This window comes from Podarcis cretensis, assembly GCF_951804945.1.
Source record: "Podarcis cretensis genome assembly, chromosome: 16".
Classification (NCBI taxonomy): Eukaryota; Metazoa; Chordata; class Lepidosauria; order Squamata; family Lacertidae; genus Podarcis; species Podarcis cretensis.
Window position 1 is genome coordinate 8,556,572 of NC_137186.1, and position 15,287 is coordinate 8,571,858.

The window sequence follows — 15,287 nt, forward strand, 5'->3', positions numbered from 1 at the left end:
AGCAGAGTAAAAAAAAAAAAAAAAGTAAAGGTAAAGGACCCCTGACAGTTAAGTCGAGTCACAGACGACTCTGGGGTTGCGGCTCTCATCTCGCTTTACAGGCCGAGGGAGCCGGCGTTTGTCTGCAGAGTACCTCTTACGAATGTTTTAATAACTCCCCTCCCCCAATATCTAACAGTAGCAGCGCTAATTATATGCAAGCAAGCATGGAAACAAACATCATTTTATGCAGGTTGCAGAATTAAGGCTTCCTGAGCACAGAATTTGGATTGGCTCGGGTAAGGATTTTGGTTTGTGTTTATGCATACAGGGACGCAGGTGGCGCTGTGGGTTAAAGCCTCAGCGCCTAGGGCTTGCCGATCGAAAGGTCGGCGGTTCGAATCCCTGCGGCGGGGTGCGCTCCCGCTGCTCGGTCCCAGTGCCTGCCAACCTAGCAGTTCGAAAGCACCTCCGGGTGCAAGTAGATAAATAGGGACTCCTTACCAGCGGGAAGGTAAACGGCGTTTCCGTGTGCGGCTCTGGCTCGCCAGAGCAGCGATGTCACGCTGGCCACGTGACCCGGAAGTGTCTCCGGACAGCGCTGGCCCCTGGCCTCTTAAGTGAGATGGGCGCACAACCCCAGAGTCTGTCAAGACTGGCCCGTACGGGCAGGGGTACCTTTACCTTTACCTTTTATGCATACAGGCATGCATAACTTCAGCACAAAGTAGAGTATCTGCAACCTGTTCTTAGTGCAGAGAGACTCTTTCAGGGAATGTAATTATGTAAAGTGCGCTACAACGGGAGGGTGCCCATTAAGAACACAAGAGCCCTCCTGGATCAGAACCAGTAGCCCTTCTAAGCCAGGATCTGGCCTCCCATAGTGGGCAGGCAGATGCTGCTGAAAGCAGAGCAATGAAGATCATAGCTGGCCCCCATTTCCGCCTAGCCGCTGGTATTTGGAGAGAGAGTGCTTCTGATCCCAGAGGTTCCATTTAACTATCACTCCCTCTAATAGCAAACTTGGGATGCTGAGTGTTGATGGCTTTGTGGTCAATATGAAGTGACTGAGTAACTAGAGGGGAGGTATTAATATGCTTAGGGGAGGACCACAGAATGGTGAGTATCTCCTGGCAGGGGTTGGGAAGTGGAAACCAAGAGGGTAGAGGATTGGAATTAGAGTGTCCTGGAAGACATTGTGGTGGGCACCTGAACAGGAGCACTCCATACTGCAACATTTTGTTGCAGCTCCAACTTATCATGGAGACTAGCCATTGGCAGAGTTCTCCATTCATTCGTCCTATCCCCGTTTAAAACCAGAGACTATCACCACATCTTTTGCCAGGGAGTTCCATCAGTTAATTCCATGCTGTTAGAAGAAGCACTTTCTTTTGTCTGTCCTGAAGCTGCTGATGGATTTCAGTGAACCACTCTGAGCGTTATATAAGCTTTTCTTGATAATAATAATAATAATAATTTATTTATACCCCGCCCATCTGGCTGGGCCTCCCCAGCCACTCTGGGCGGCTTCCATAGAAACCAAAAATACAGTAAAATATCACGCATTAAAAACTTCCCTGAACAGGGCTGCCTTAAGATGTCTTCTGAATGTCAGGTAGTTGTTTATCGCTTTAACCTCTGCTGGAAGGGCGTTCCACAGGGTGGGCGCCACTACCGAGAAGGCCCTCTGCCTGGTTCCCTGTAGCTTTGCTTCTTGCAATGAGGGAACCGCCAGAAGGCCCTCGGCGCTGCACCTTACCGTCCGGGCAGAATGATGGGGGTGGAGACGCTCCTTCGGGTATACTGGACCGAGGCCGTTTAGGGCTTTAAAGGTCAGCACCAACACTTTGAATTGTGCTCGGAAACGTACTGGGAGCCAATGTAGGTCTTTCAAGACGGGTGTTATATGGTCTTGGCGGCCGCCCCCAGTCACCAGTCTAGCTGCCGCATTCTGGATTAGTTGTAGTTTCCGAGTCACCTTCAAAGGTAGCCCCACGTAGAGTGCATTGCAGTAGTCCAAGCTGGAGATAACCAGAGCATGCACCACTCTGGCGAGACAGTCCGCAGGCAGATAGGGTCTCAGCCTACGTACCAGATGGAGCTGGTAAACAGCCCTGTCTGGAATATTTAAACCAGCCTTACAAATAAGAAAGTCTTGATGCTCACAATGGTTGTTGTGTTTGTTTTTAATAGCTGCCCTGCATTGTGTTATTAAAGGAAGGGGGGGGGGAGATCCAAGGTTTTAATGAGGTCTTCCTACCTGTTGCCCGGAGGCAAGTCTGACTCACCATAGGCGAGTGAGCTACTTGCAAACTTTGCATTGGTTGACTGGGATATTCTTGAAGAAATCTTTCTAAAGAGACCTTAATTTCCCTTTTTTTAAAAACAACAACCTCAAGCTGCATGTTTGCTATGAAACTACAGCATCCATAAATCCATGTACCTTTAAAACAGGCATGTCCAACAGGTAGATCGTGATCTACCGATAGATCACTGAACGTCTGAGGTAGATCACTGGTAGATCACTGGCTCCCCCCAAAGAAGCTCAACAACTTTGGCTCCCCTAAAAAATCTCAACTTTTGTGCCCTGCACCCCTAAAAATGGGCCTTTGTCCTTTTCCTTCCCAAAAGAAGCTCAACAACTTTGACCTGAACCCCCCAAAAGGGGGGTAGATCACTCCCAGTTTTTAACTGTGTGAGTAGATCGCAGTCTCTTGGGAGTTGGCCACCCCTGCTTTAAAAGAATGGGAATGGAGTCTGCTTTTTTCCTTCCCTGGTTTTTCCCTTTGCTTGCCCTCCCCCTTTTTCCTCACCAGAGCTTCTCCCCGCCAGCCACACCACATTCCTTCATAAACCTTAACACCTTAGAAACAGAGTGAATTATACAAATTAAATGTAATTGACTTGATTTGCATAGTTCTAAGTAGAAAATTCGGAGTGTGTGGAGTGTGTGGAGCGGGAGAGTTAGGATTTCTGAGAATTCCAGTGTGAAACGGACCTGATTTGCACCCCCAAGACTAAAGTGTGGATTGGAACATAACTTTGCCCTTGCCCGAATTTTGTGATGCAATTCTCGGCTTAAAAAACAAAATTGCCAGGAATGCTTTCAAAATGCGTATATTGAGATAAAACCCATTTAGAAATGTGCCCATTGAGATGAACGATGCAAAATTTAGTGGCAAAAAGGTTATTTAAATTTGTGTTTGAACTTGTACTCTAAACATGAATTTTATTGGAGTTTTCTACAAATAAAATTTATCGATTAACGTGAAGTCTGAACTGGGCTTAAAAAAGAAGCTCGTGTCTGGTAGGCCAGGACTGCAGAGAGACTGATCCATCCATCCCTAGAGAGGAATGCACCCTGCCCTCTGCATAATTACCCATTAATTACCTTCCTTGTTTCTGTTGTGGGCCAGATTGGGCCACTTTTCCTAATAAGCTCAGCTTGGTTGGCGCCAGGCTAGAAATTCTACAGTAATTATCAGTTTGAATTAGGGCCACATCGTTTTAGTTAGTTAAGACTAATCATTTGAAAACATCTTTTGATCAACCAAAAAGCTCTTCCGGTTAATAAGCAGGCAGGGTGAAACCATTGCCCCACAGGCTCAAAGGGAGTCTCCCTCCGAGTACCATTGATTGGGGAACAAACAGAGCCGCTCTTTGCTGTGCTAGAGGGCTTCCCACTGTTGGCATCTGGAGGGCCACCGTTGCTCTGTCTTGACCAGTAAACAGGACCCAGCATGATGAAAGGGCTGGATTCTGTGGGACTCATCAAGCAAGATACCATTTTTGGCACAGATGTTCCTGCAAACTGGGGTCATCTAGGGTGCTGTTAGCAACCTTCCCAACAGTGTCCCAAAACTGACAATTTTGCTATCATGTATGTTGATGGTTGCCATATTCCTCTACAGAGGAAAGAGTACCGGGGGGGGGGCAGTTTTGGTACATGGTGGCATCTTGGCCAACCATCCCTTGTCTTGGATCAGCCTTTAGCAGCAGGCATCCCTGGGGTGGACAGAAGGCAAGCTGCTCCAATAATCAGTCATGCATTCCCAGCTGGGGATGCGCAAGAAATTCAATCCAGGTTGGGTTTTGAGGCGAGCTTGCGTAATTTGCACTGTCCGAAACAACATGAGAACCAAAGGACACAGCCGTCCTCTGAAATCCACACTTCGACGAATTTTGCAGTGCACTTCTCCAGCCTAGCAGCCCAGAAATGCAGGCCCTGGGGTTAAGGCATGAATGAAAATTCATATATCATTGAAAACGCCATTTCATAATGCATTATATTAAAGGAAATTATTTGCTGGTGGGGGGACGGGGATGTTAGGCAAAATCAGCATATAGTAGGCATGTCTATTAGGAGAAATTCGCACTCAGTTACTGATGAATTTTCAGGAGGACCATTTTCTTTGAAAAATCACAAACTGATGGGGGGAGCTCACAAACTGAACTGAACTCGAGAAATGAGAAATGAAATGGGACAACTTTGCCCATCCCTACTCCCATGTTGAGGGCAGCTTGCGTTGGGGATCATGCCGGTGGGAAGGGGACTCAGCTGTTGGAGTCAGCCATGGTAGTACATGTGTTGCATTGCTACCTGCTGCAGTAGAAAGCTCCTGCCCACTTACACACACACATTTGTGCATTTGCTCGCTTGGAAACATTTACTTTGGGGTGAGCCACCGGGCGCTTTGAATGCACATCCTCTGAGTTTGAATTAGTCTGGACATATTTGTGACTGAACCTTGTGAGGGTGGGAGGCTGGTGGCTTATCTACCATGGATAAATTCTCTTCAACGTAGAACGGATGTGGGGAACCTTTCACCTTCCAGAAGTTGCTGAACTATGACTTCCATCATCCCTCACCATTGCCCATGGGTGTAGGGGCTGGTGGGAGTTGTAGTTCAGCAATGTCCCGAAAACCTAAAGTTCCCCCACAGTTGACGGAGAAACAAGGGAAAAAGACCTGAGCAACGTGTAGGCTGAACTTTGGGTACTAAATTGAAAGCCGCCATGAATCTCAAGATGGTATGGTGAGCATGTTGCTCTGTCTTTACAACTCTATGGTGAAAGGCTGATATTCCTGGCATAATGCCATTAGAGTGCCAGCCACTTCCATTTAATACCCAAAGTGCTCCTAAGGATTGGACTGGGACTAGGCCCCTGGCTTTCTACGCTGACCAATGGCCCAGATAGACCCGGTCAATGGTAGGTTGACAAAGAGTCTGGCCAATCAGACAGGGCATGTTGATCAGATTTCCTGGTTTGTTTGCTCTGTTTGCATTTGGGCATGTGGAAGCCTTGGGGAAAGAGATGTGTCTGTCGGAGCACTCATCACTGCAATCATTCCTCCAATAGCACCTGCTGAGGGCAGGCCGCCTCGGAGCATTGGAGCCTAGCAGCAAAAATTGGTTCAGAGACCGTCAGACAGAGCGGTTTGCCCAATGGCCGAAACCAGTCTTGGAGGCGGCCCAGGAAAGTTGGAGCTGAGGAGGTTATCTTGGTTAGCATGTCTACATGGCTTTCCGGCCTACCTCGCGTGGCCTTGTAGCAAGAACCAAGAGTGTGCTGGCCTTGACACTTTTAGCACTTAGGTCGTCATAGTTGGCCTTGGGTTGGAAGATGGCATCTGCAGCTCACAGCTGACAAGGCGTTTTGCAACAGCAGATTTCGGAGGCAGGTTTTTGACCCATCATACTCAACTGAGCACCCGTGACACATCTTGTGACCAGTATACAGCTGTGAGGGGTGGGTGAGCGTGCCAAGGCTTCTCCCTTACTTGAGTTCTCTTTCACCCTCTCATAATATTGCGCACCTTTTTCTTTTTCTTTTTTTACAATAATAGGCTGTGCATTGGTTAGACCTTCCTGTTTTCACTTGATTCCCCTCTTCACGAGATGTTCTACCTTGGGTGCTTCAGGTCAAAGGTGCCTCCCGACGGGACATCTTTTTTAAAAAAACCAGCCAGCCAACCCACACCCACCCAGGGAACTTATTCTCAGCAGCTAAATGGTTAAAAGACCCTTGGAAGCCAATGCTTATGAATGAGAGAGGCAAAGTTTGGCCAGGTGCCAGGATACGCTTTAAGGAGTGGGGGCAACCCAGCGAGAGCGTGAGAGAGACCTGATGATGGGATCCTTGCGGGGGGGGGGGGAGGCAGGGAGGGGAAGAGGGGGCGCCCGCACAAGCCACACAGCCGACTGCCTCCGATGCCACAACCAACTTAATTTTTATATTTATTTATTTTTTTCTTAAGCGATAATTCCATGTCCTGAGGTTACAAACCGGCTGCAACTGGTTTTATTTTTTTTTCCTTCTCTCCCCTTCCCTTCCCCTGCCCCCGCTAAGCATCATGGGTAAAAGTAAGCATCCCCCCCTTTTCTTTTGTTTAATATAACGGCACCACAGATGATTGGCAGGGACGTGCCCGTTCCACGACTGGGCTCCGGCAGGTCCCTGGAGGGGGATGGCACGCCGCGGCCGTCCATGTTCCACCGAGGGGGCTTCTGGTGAAAAAGCACCCTGGCTTTCCCCCCTACCCTCCTCGCGGGCTGGCGAACCGACTCCCCCTCCATCCGTCTGTCTCTCCCCTCCTCTTGACAAGTCAGGGAGGGAGTGGGAACACGCTACCTGTAAGTATATTCCTCCCTCTTTCTCCTTTTTTTTTAACTGCCTTAAAAAAAAAATCTCTTTTTAAAATTATTATTCAAACAAAAGGTTCTTTAGGGAATAGCTAAGTCCTTTTCTCCCCCAAAAAAATTTCATCGCTCTCAAACGTCGGGTTTTGTATTTTTATTTATTATTTTATTTATTTATTTTTAAAAACACCCTTACTGTCTTGTCTAAATGCGATCATGGATTAATTCATTGATTTTTGGCTTTCGCCCTCCCTGCCCCCCCTTTTCTTCACATGGCTACCGGTCTGGAGCCACAGAGGAAGAATATATTTTGTGCTGGGGGTGGCACGGGCGGCAGTGGAGGAGGCGGCAGGAAGGTGGCTTATTTCGGAGAATGTGGCAAAGGCATTCTATTGTCTCTCTGGCATGCTGATAGTTTGATCGAATACCCGAACCTTCTCTCTCTCCCCCGTCTCTCTCTCCCCCCCTTTCCATCTCCACCCCCCCTTCCTTTTCATGTCAGCTACAACCCCACTCTGTGAATGGAGGCAGCCAGCTGACGAGGGAGCGCGCTGGCACGGTGCCAAGGGCTGGGAGACGCGTTTGCGCGTGTGTGGAGCTTATACGGCGAGCACAAAGCAGTGGCAGGGAGGTGGAAGCGGCATGTGGGGGGGGGAGAGAAGAGAGAGAGAGGCCTTCCTTGCGGTCTAGGAAATCGCAGCCTATTATATAAGGGAGTCTGCGTCACTCAGGCTGACGGGAGGAGAGTCGGGGGAGAGGAGAGAGAGAGAGGCTGGTCTCTTAAACCTCCTTTTGTCCCCCCACCCCTCTTTTTTCATTCTGTTTACAGTGATCACCGAGTTAATGCTGATGGCTTATATTAACCCCCCCCCAAAAAAAAAATTAAAAACTTCCTCTACCCTCTCGCTGAAAGAAAGAATGAAAAAACCTCACAGCTTCTAAGCAAGCCAGTGTTCCTGGAGGATTTCTTTGCCACCTTTCCTTGCAGAAGGGAGGAGGAGAGGAACTCTTAGACATGCACTCCCCACCCCCTTAAAAAAAAATGCCCTCTCTTTCGTCTCTCTACGAACTGATCCACTAAATTCGACAAATGAGGCATGAAAGGTTCCTGGATTCCTCCACATCCCTCTGAGTCAAAGATTTCGTTTGGTGATGTTGCTTTCGTTTGCTATCGCGTAGCGGCTTTCATCACCTGCTTCTTAATAATGTTGTCTGCTTCGGTTTGTTTGGGGCTTCAAAAGGGATGAGCCACTGTGGTGGGTCAGCTCCGGCATGAAGGTATCCCATGTTTATGTTTTGTTTTACTGGTGTGGGTTTTTTTTGTTTTGGTTTGGTTTTTTGCACCCTCCGCTTTGAGAAGCCGCAAAGGTGTGTTGGCCAGCAGGGGTTTCTCTGTTGGCAGGGAGAAAGGCACTCTGTACCTGCTCAGTGTATGTCTTTACGCGCTGCAAGGTTTCCGTGGCTAAGCGCTAGGTGAAAATTCACGCCCAGGGGAACCGAATTCAATGGGAACGAAGAGTTGTGAGCCTGCTCTTGCTCAAAGCCTTCCTCTCTGTCCATGGCTGAAATGAAACCCAAGCCCCTAAGATCAGGAGCGGCTAATGCCTGTTGGGACTGGCAGGACAGAAGGCAGAGAGGCCAACCGTACCTGGAGCCAGAACCAACCAGAGGCAAAGCCAAGGGCAGGCTGTAATCCTACAGTGAACACAGTGGGACTTCCTTTGCTGGTAGACTGCTCAGGCAGGGACAACAGTAGTGGCTGGTGCTCATTGGGACTGATGGGGTGGAAGACCAGGTGCCCAAAAGTAGGTGGTGCCAGAAATAATGAGTGGCAGAGCCATCCAGTTCAAGCTTTGTCCCCATCCCCTTCTTGCTAAGTTCTACAAGGGTCAACACTGAGACCAAGAAGCTGGCAGGCAGGGCTACCGCTTGGACTGGTTGTTGTAAGCAGGTAGGTGGGGGCTGGCTGAGGGCAGATAGAGGTTGGTGGGGCTGTGCAAGGTTTGCCCAAGTTGACCACCCTCCACTGCATAAGAAGACCCCTGGATCTGTCCCTTTGGGCATTCTGTTTCCCACAGGGGCTGAGCAGTGGCCTCTGGAAAGGCCCCAAGTGGACCATGAAGGCCATAGCCCATTCCTGTACCTGTGACACACACAAATACACCCCCGGAACTGATACTGGAGGTAAACTGCCTCTGAACCTAAAGGTTCCATATAGCTATTGTGAAAAATCACATCTGATCAGCTTACCCGCTCTGAATGTATCTCACCCTTTCTCGAAAGGATGTGGAATCTGCAAAGGACTCCCATCCAAAGGACTCCCACCAGCCCCAGCTAGACATGGTCAGCAATGTAGGAGTAGCCCTGGTGGATCTTCTTGCCCAGCATCCCTTTCTCCTCACAGCGGCCTGCCAGGCCCTTCTGGGAAGACCACATCCGCACATGAAGGCAGCACTTTCTGTTTGACTGTGGTCGTTGCCAAGCATTTGAAGGAATATCGCTGCTAAACCTGGTGGTTCTGCTGAGTTATCATGGCGAGCACCAATTGATGCTGAACTTTAACCCTCTATGGTGCATGGAGATGGTTGGTGCTGGTAAAGTACCAAGTTAAAGCCCCTAGGTGACTGCCGGAAGGAGTTGTAGCTCAGTGGCAGAGCAGGCAGCTTGCATGCAGAGGTCCCGGGTTCAATCTCCAACATCTCCGGGTAGGGGCTGGGAAGGATGCTCCTCTTGAACCCCTGAAGAGTCACTGCCGGTATGTGTAGACAGTACTGAGCTAGATGGACCAACAATCTGACTTTGTGAAAGACCGCGTCATTTGAGGCACTGAAATTTAAATGAAGTCAGACCTAAAATGTGTGTGCTTTCTGTATGAAAGATCCCATTTTCAGACCTCCAGTATCTCCAGTTACGAATTGCAAAGACTCTATTCTGAAATCTGGAGAATAAGGTCAAACAATACTAAGCCGGGTGGGCAATGGTTTGGCTTGGTATAAGGCAGCCCCCGACAGGACTTTGTGTGCCCCCAAGGGACAACTCTATCCACTTGAGACTCCATGTTCCAGTGGGAGTGAAAGGACTTCTCTGAATGTTGTCTGCAGTTGCTCTCCTGCCTTTCCTTTCTCTCTCCCTCCTCTCCGCTCTCCACCAGTGGGAGTTAGAGGACTGGCCTGTGCTCCCTGGCCTACTGATGGAACAGAGTTAGGTGGTCGAATCCTGAGCTGGTAGAATAGACTGTACCACTTTGGATTGCAAGCAGGGGCTACTGCTTTCAAGCATTCCCCCATTCATTTATTAAAAATGAAAGGCACCTAGCATCAGAAATGACTGTATCAGAGGAAAAGTTCCAGCCCAGCCCAGCCTTCCCTGGTTGTGCTTATTCCCCCTGCCATGTAAAAAGCTTTCCAAGATGTAATCCACTCCCTTCAATCTGACTTGGTACAGTCCAGGTTTTTTGGGTTTTTTTTAGCCACCACCTTATAAACCAGGCCTGTTCTGTAATGTGGTTAAGAACCCTAAGCTGGTAGAACAGACTATAACGTTTTTTAGACTACAAGTCTGGCAAAGCATAGATCCCCTCCCCTGCATTTAAAGCACAAAAAGATATTCCTTGCAAGTAGAAAACAAACGCAGCAAGGAGCTTCCTTCCTGGGAAGGAAGGAGGCCCGGCTCCTTGCTGTTCTAGATTTATAGTTTGGGGAAGTATAGGTGTTTGGGGCTTGGGTTGCTGTTGATGTTTGGGGCTTGGGCATTTGTCCTTCGCTTGCAGCCTGAAATGGCGCAGGGACTAAAGGGTGGTCATTAAGAAACCCCCTCCTGAACACTCCATTCTGACTCTTGCCGTCTCCGGACAAGAGAACTGCAAGAACTGATGTGAGAACCCAGGTAGAGTTAGGAGCTAAGAAGGTGAGCCGTGAGTCTGGAAGGTCCCCGATAAAAATGTTTACCCTCTGCTAGAAAGCCTTTGACTGGCCTATGGGCAAAGCTGGCTTTTGTTTAGCAAACTGCTTTCCCCTCACCTGCAATAGAAACATAACAAGAGCCTGTGGGAAATCTTCAGGCAGGACCTGAGCAATAGCAGCTCTCCCCCGCTTGCGGTTCCTAGCTGCTGATAACCAGAGGCCTCCTTCCTTCCCACGGTGGAGTGAGAACATAGCCATCATGGCTGGCAGCCACTGATAGCCGCATCCTCTGTGGATTTGTCTAAATCTCTTTTAAAGCCATCCAAGTTGGCGCCCAGCAGTACCTCTTGCAGGAGTGAATTCCATAGTTCAACTGTGCTTTGCATGGAAAAAGTAGTTCATTTCATCCCAAATCTTCCAACAGCTTCATTGGCTGTCCCCGAGTTCTAGTATTAGGAGTAAGAGGTGTATACAATGATAAATAAATATATGCAATAATTCATGGTGTAGAGAAAGTGGATAGAAAGAAGCATTTCACTTTCTCTACACCATGCATAATTGTATATAGCTTATTATGTTTCCCCACCCCACAGGGGATAATAATACAAGGGAAGCCCTGCTAGTTCACTTCATCCAGTGCCTGCTGTTCCCCTAAAGGCCCAACAACCCCCCCTTGCCAATGGATCCCCTCCCAGCAACTAGTATTCAGGATTAGGCAGCCTCTGAACAATGCAGGTGCTGCTTACAGCCGTCAAGGCCAGTAGGTATTGATAGGCTGCTCAACTCCCGCAGTTCCTTTGGCTAATACCCATCGCCACAAACAGAGCCCAAGGAAGCTGTCCTCTAGCCCAGTAGTGGCTACTCTGAGTAACAACGACTCTCCAGGGTGTTGGGCAGAGAAAGGTCTTCCCTCTGTTACCTGAACCTCTTTAGCTGGTGATGCCTGATACTAATCCTGGCACCTTCTGTGTAAGCACACTCTCTTTGTCATGTGACAGTGAGTTCCGTAGATTAATTTGGTGCCGCATGCAACAAGTACTTCCTTTGCGTGCTTGGAATCTGCTGCTAGTCAGTTTTGTGGGGTGACTCCCAAACCCCAAAATTTCTCCATCCATAGTTTTATAAACTCTCTCTCTGTGTGTGTGTGTGTGTGTGTGTGTGTGTGTGTGTGGTGTGTGTGTGTGTGAGAGAGAGAGAGAGAGAGAGATGGCATTGTGTTCTTCATCATTGTCTTTTCGTCCCTTTTCCCCAGAGTGTGGAATTTGCCAGCTTCACCCCTGCACACTGGGTTGAGATGTTTTCCATTGTGTGTTGGACCGCCTTAAAGGGCTGGTGTAAGGATTAATGTGGCCATACAGAGGAAAATGCTGTGGAGCCTCCCCCAAGTTCTTTCATGGATGCTAAGTGTATACTGTGTATACCTTTTGAAGCAGGATAAACTGCCCTCTGTATGCAGCTAGGTAGTCAAATTTCATGTACTGTTCCTTTCAAATGATTTCACTTCCTTCAAATCCCAGGTAGCCAAAATTTCCCCCGTCCGTCCTCTGTTCATTTTGCTTGCTTGATCCTCCCTGCCCTACCTCTGATGTTCCTCTGGGAGAAACCATGCAGTGGTGGGAATGTCCCCAGTCTAAAACCCCAGACGGCCGCTGCCAGTCAGTGTCAGCAGTACTGAGCTAGATGAGCTCAGCTGGTCTTACTTGGTATAAGGCTGCATCTTACGTTCCTATGTTATGGGGAAGGACTGTAGTTCAAGCATCTTCTCTGTATGCAGAAGGTCCCAGATTCAGTTCCTGGCACCCCACAAGTAGGGCTGAGAATGTTCCATTCTGAAATCTCAGAGAGCGGCTGCAGGTCTGTGTTGACAATACTGAACTAAGTAGTCGGTATAAGGTCGTTTCCTGCATTCAACAAGCCCACTTTAATGCCGAGAGCTGTTGCAGTGTCTTGCGGGCTGGGCTGCTTTATTACAAGGGGAGCTTTCCAGCATCTTTGGATAATTTGCTTCCGACGAGCTGTAAGGAAGATGCAGGGTGGGAGAGCCATTTCAATGAGCTTGCGCCGAAATGGCTCCTACGGATAACTGCGCCGGCAGCTGTTCTCTCTGCTTCCTTCGAAAACAAGAGTCCGGTTTGTCTGGGGACATCTAGGTCTCTCTCATCGCCACTTCTCCGTACGCACTTTCTGAGAACCGTTGTCTTGCTGTCGTTGGGGAACGTGATTTGTAATCCTCCCCCCCCCCCACAACTGCAATGGATCGCGGTGGAATTTGGATCGCGGGCTCCTTGGAAGAAAGCTGTGGTTTGTTTGTAAGGCGAGCTTCTTTTCCTTCTCCTCAGTCTCCAAACTCACAAGGCACAATTGCTGCGGAGAGTATCTCTTTTTGCCAAGCTGGGTGCGGAATGAGAAAGGGGGGGGGGAGAGTGTTGTGCCAGCATAAGCACTGGAAGGAAGAGGCAGGGTCTGAGCCAGTCTGAGAAGGGGGGCTGGGAATGGCTTGATCTTCTCGCATCTCTCCTCCCCCGTCCTGCTCCTCGGACCGCCTGGCTGTCAAGTCCCGGTTTCCTTTTTTGGCGATTGTCCTTTTTATAGCATTGTATGGAAACGTTTCGTCTTGGGAGACAGCCATTTTGTGCATGTCCTGTCTCGAAACGCATCTCTCTTTCATTTCTTTTTTTTTTTTTTTCTAACAGCAGTGACATCCGCTTCGCTCTCGGAAAAGCTCGAGGCGGAGCAGCTTTTGATGGTGGTGGGTGGGTGGGTGGGAGAGCTGACAGTATTGAGCCAGCACCGGCACCCCTTTCCCAGACCCAGAGGGTGCGGTGGGGGCAATAACCTCTGCAGGGTGGGCTCAGAGCAAGGCAGAAGAAACTGTGGCAAAGACAGGGACCACGTGCACCCGTGTGATTCTTAAGATTGTGAAATTTGGAATCTTGATGATCTTGTACAGTACAGTCTGTTGTAGGCTGAAGGTAAAGCAGGATGGAGACTGTCCTGAGCAGAGAAGTATTTCAACAGCTTGTTAGCCAGCATGCTACGTAGGTGGTGCTTTCCACGTAACAGGGGCAGTGAGCCCCAGAATGCCAAATTCTAGGGACAGACAGGAGGTGCCCTGCTAGTGGGATTCCCAGGGGCAGCTGATGGGCTGCTGGGGTGAAAATAAGATGTTGCACTAGATTGGGGTGGGGAACCTTCCTCAGCCCGAGGGCTGCATTCCCTTCTGGGCAGCCCTTTGAGGGCCATGTGCCAGTGGTGGGTGGGGCCAAGGGCAAAGTGGGCGGATCAACATATGTAAATGTTACCTTTGTGCCATAAGTCAGTTTCCGCACATGCTCACACGCCCTTCTCTGTCTCCATCCAGGCAAGCTAGCATCATAATCACAGAGTTCAAGGAGAACTTCCAGGCAGGCAGAATCCTCTCTGAAAGGGGGTACAGCAAGGCTGGTGGGATGTGTGGTCTGAGAAAAGAGGGTGTGGCTCATGGAGAGGTATGGCCCAGGGAGATTCCCGAGGGCCAGGTGCAGAGGCCTGGAGGGCCACGTTCAACCTTCCGCCCCCCCCCGCCCCCCGCACTGGGCAGACATTTAGTCTGACCCTAGAGGGCGCTCTTTGTGTTTTCAGATGACCGGGAGTTGTCTCCATGCTCTGAGGGTGACCTTTCAGGGGTACTGTGGCTGTCCAGAGTTTGGAAACAGAAGGAAGGACTAAAGCGCCCCTTGATCTGCTTTGGCAGGGCAAAAAAAACATCACATTTCTACAGGGTATGAAGTGCCCTGTTTCCAGCACTGGGGATCTGCAGCTGGCAGTCCCTGGGGACAAATGCAACCCCTGGCGGAGTATTCCTGTCCTCTCATTTGCCCAGCATCAGTGAGGGATTTGGGAATGGTGGGGGTTCGATGTTGCAGGATTCTTTGGCGGTGGTAGGGTTGGCGATTGGGCCTTCTTCTCAAAGCAGCCCTCCAGAAATACTCAGTTGCCCACCTCCCTCTGGAACAAGAGATTTGTGAAACCTTGCACGTTGTTTTCCTGTAATACTTGCTGTCTTCCGGAGAATGAATAGCAAGCAAGAATAGAATCCTGAGATATCCATAGATGGGCAGACCTAGCAGATGACCATGCTGTGAGCTTGCAGTGGAGTAGTGCACGGTCTTCTCTCCAGGAAGTGGTAGCTGAAAGAGTATGTTGCTACCTCTGGAGCGGTCAGGCTCTGGGACCAAATATTCAGATCCTCCTATGGATCCCAACATCTTGAAAGTGCTGCAGTTCAGTGGTAGAGCATCTGCTTGGCATGCCGAAGGTCCCAGGTTCAATCCCTGGCATCTCCTGGTAGAGAACCGTCTCGGAAAACCTAAGAGAGCTGCTGCCAGTCAGTGTAGACAGTACCAAACTAGATGGACCAATTGACTGATTTGTTATAGGGCAGCTTCTTAAATCATCCTGTTATTCAGAAACATGAGGACTGGAATCTTGGTTTATTATTGAGTAAAGGACTATAACTCACAGGGATAGTCCCAGGCAGACTCAGTCTCTAGGTAGGGCTGGGAAAAGACTCTGGTCTCAAATCCTGGGGAGCCTCTGCCCATCAGTGTAGGCAATATGAAACTAGATGGGGAAAGAGGCAGCTTCATGGAGTTCCTATGGAATACACTGGCTTGGGAGCAGGAAGAGGGCCTTTTCCATGGCCGTGCCTAGGCTCTGGAACTTTCTCCCAAGGGAATCATGTTTCACCCAAAACATAGTCAAAACCTTCCTTTTTTAAAGATGG

The 15,287-nt window shown here is 49.3% G+C and overlaps 1 protein-coding gene across 3 annotated transcripts in view; it reads left to right on the forward strand.

Moving 5' to 3' along the window:
• GATAD2B (GATA zinc finger domain containing 2B) overlaps nucleotides 1-15,287 on the forward strand; it is a 69,098-nt gene that overhangs the window by 17,277 nt on the left and 36,534 nt on the right. The window contains exon 1 of one of the 3 annotated variants that reach the window (XM_079958092.1): nucleotides 6,361-6,614. The exons of 1 other annotated variant lie outside the window; for it this stretch is intronic. The gene's annotated coding sequence lies outside the window, so the exon portion shown is untranslated. Of the gene's footprint in view, nucleotides 1-6,360; nucleotides 6,615-12,813; nucleotides 12,832-15,287 lie in introns of those variants that run through there. One more of the 3 variants, XM_079958093.1, reaches the window with a different exon arrangement.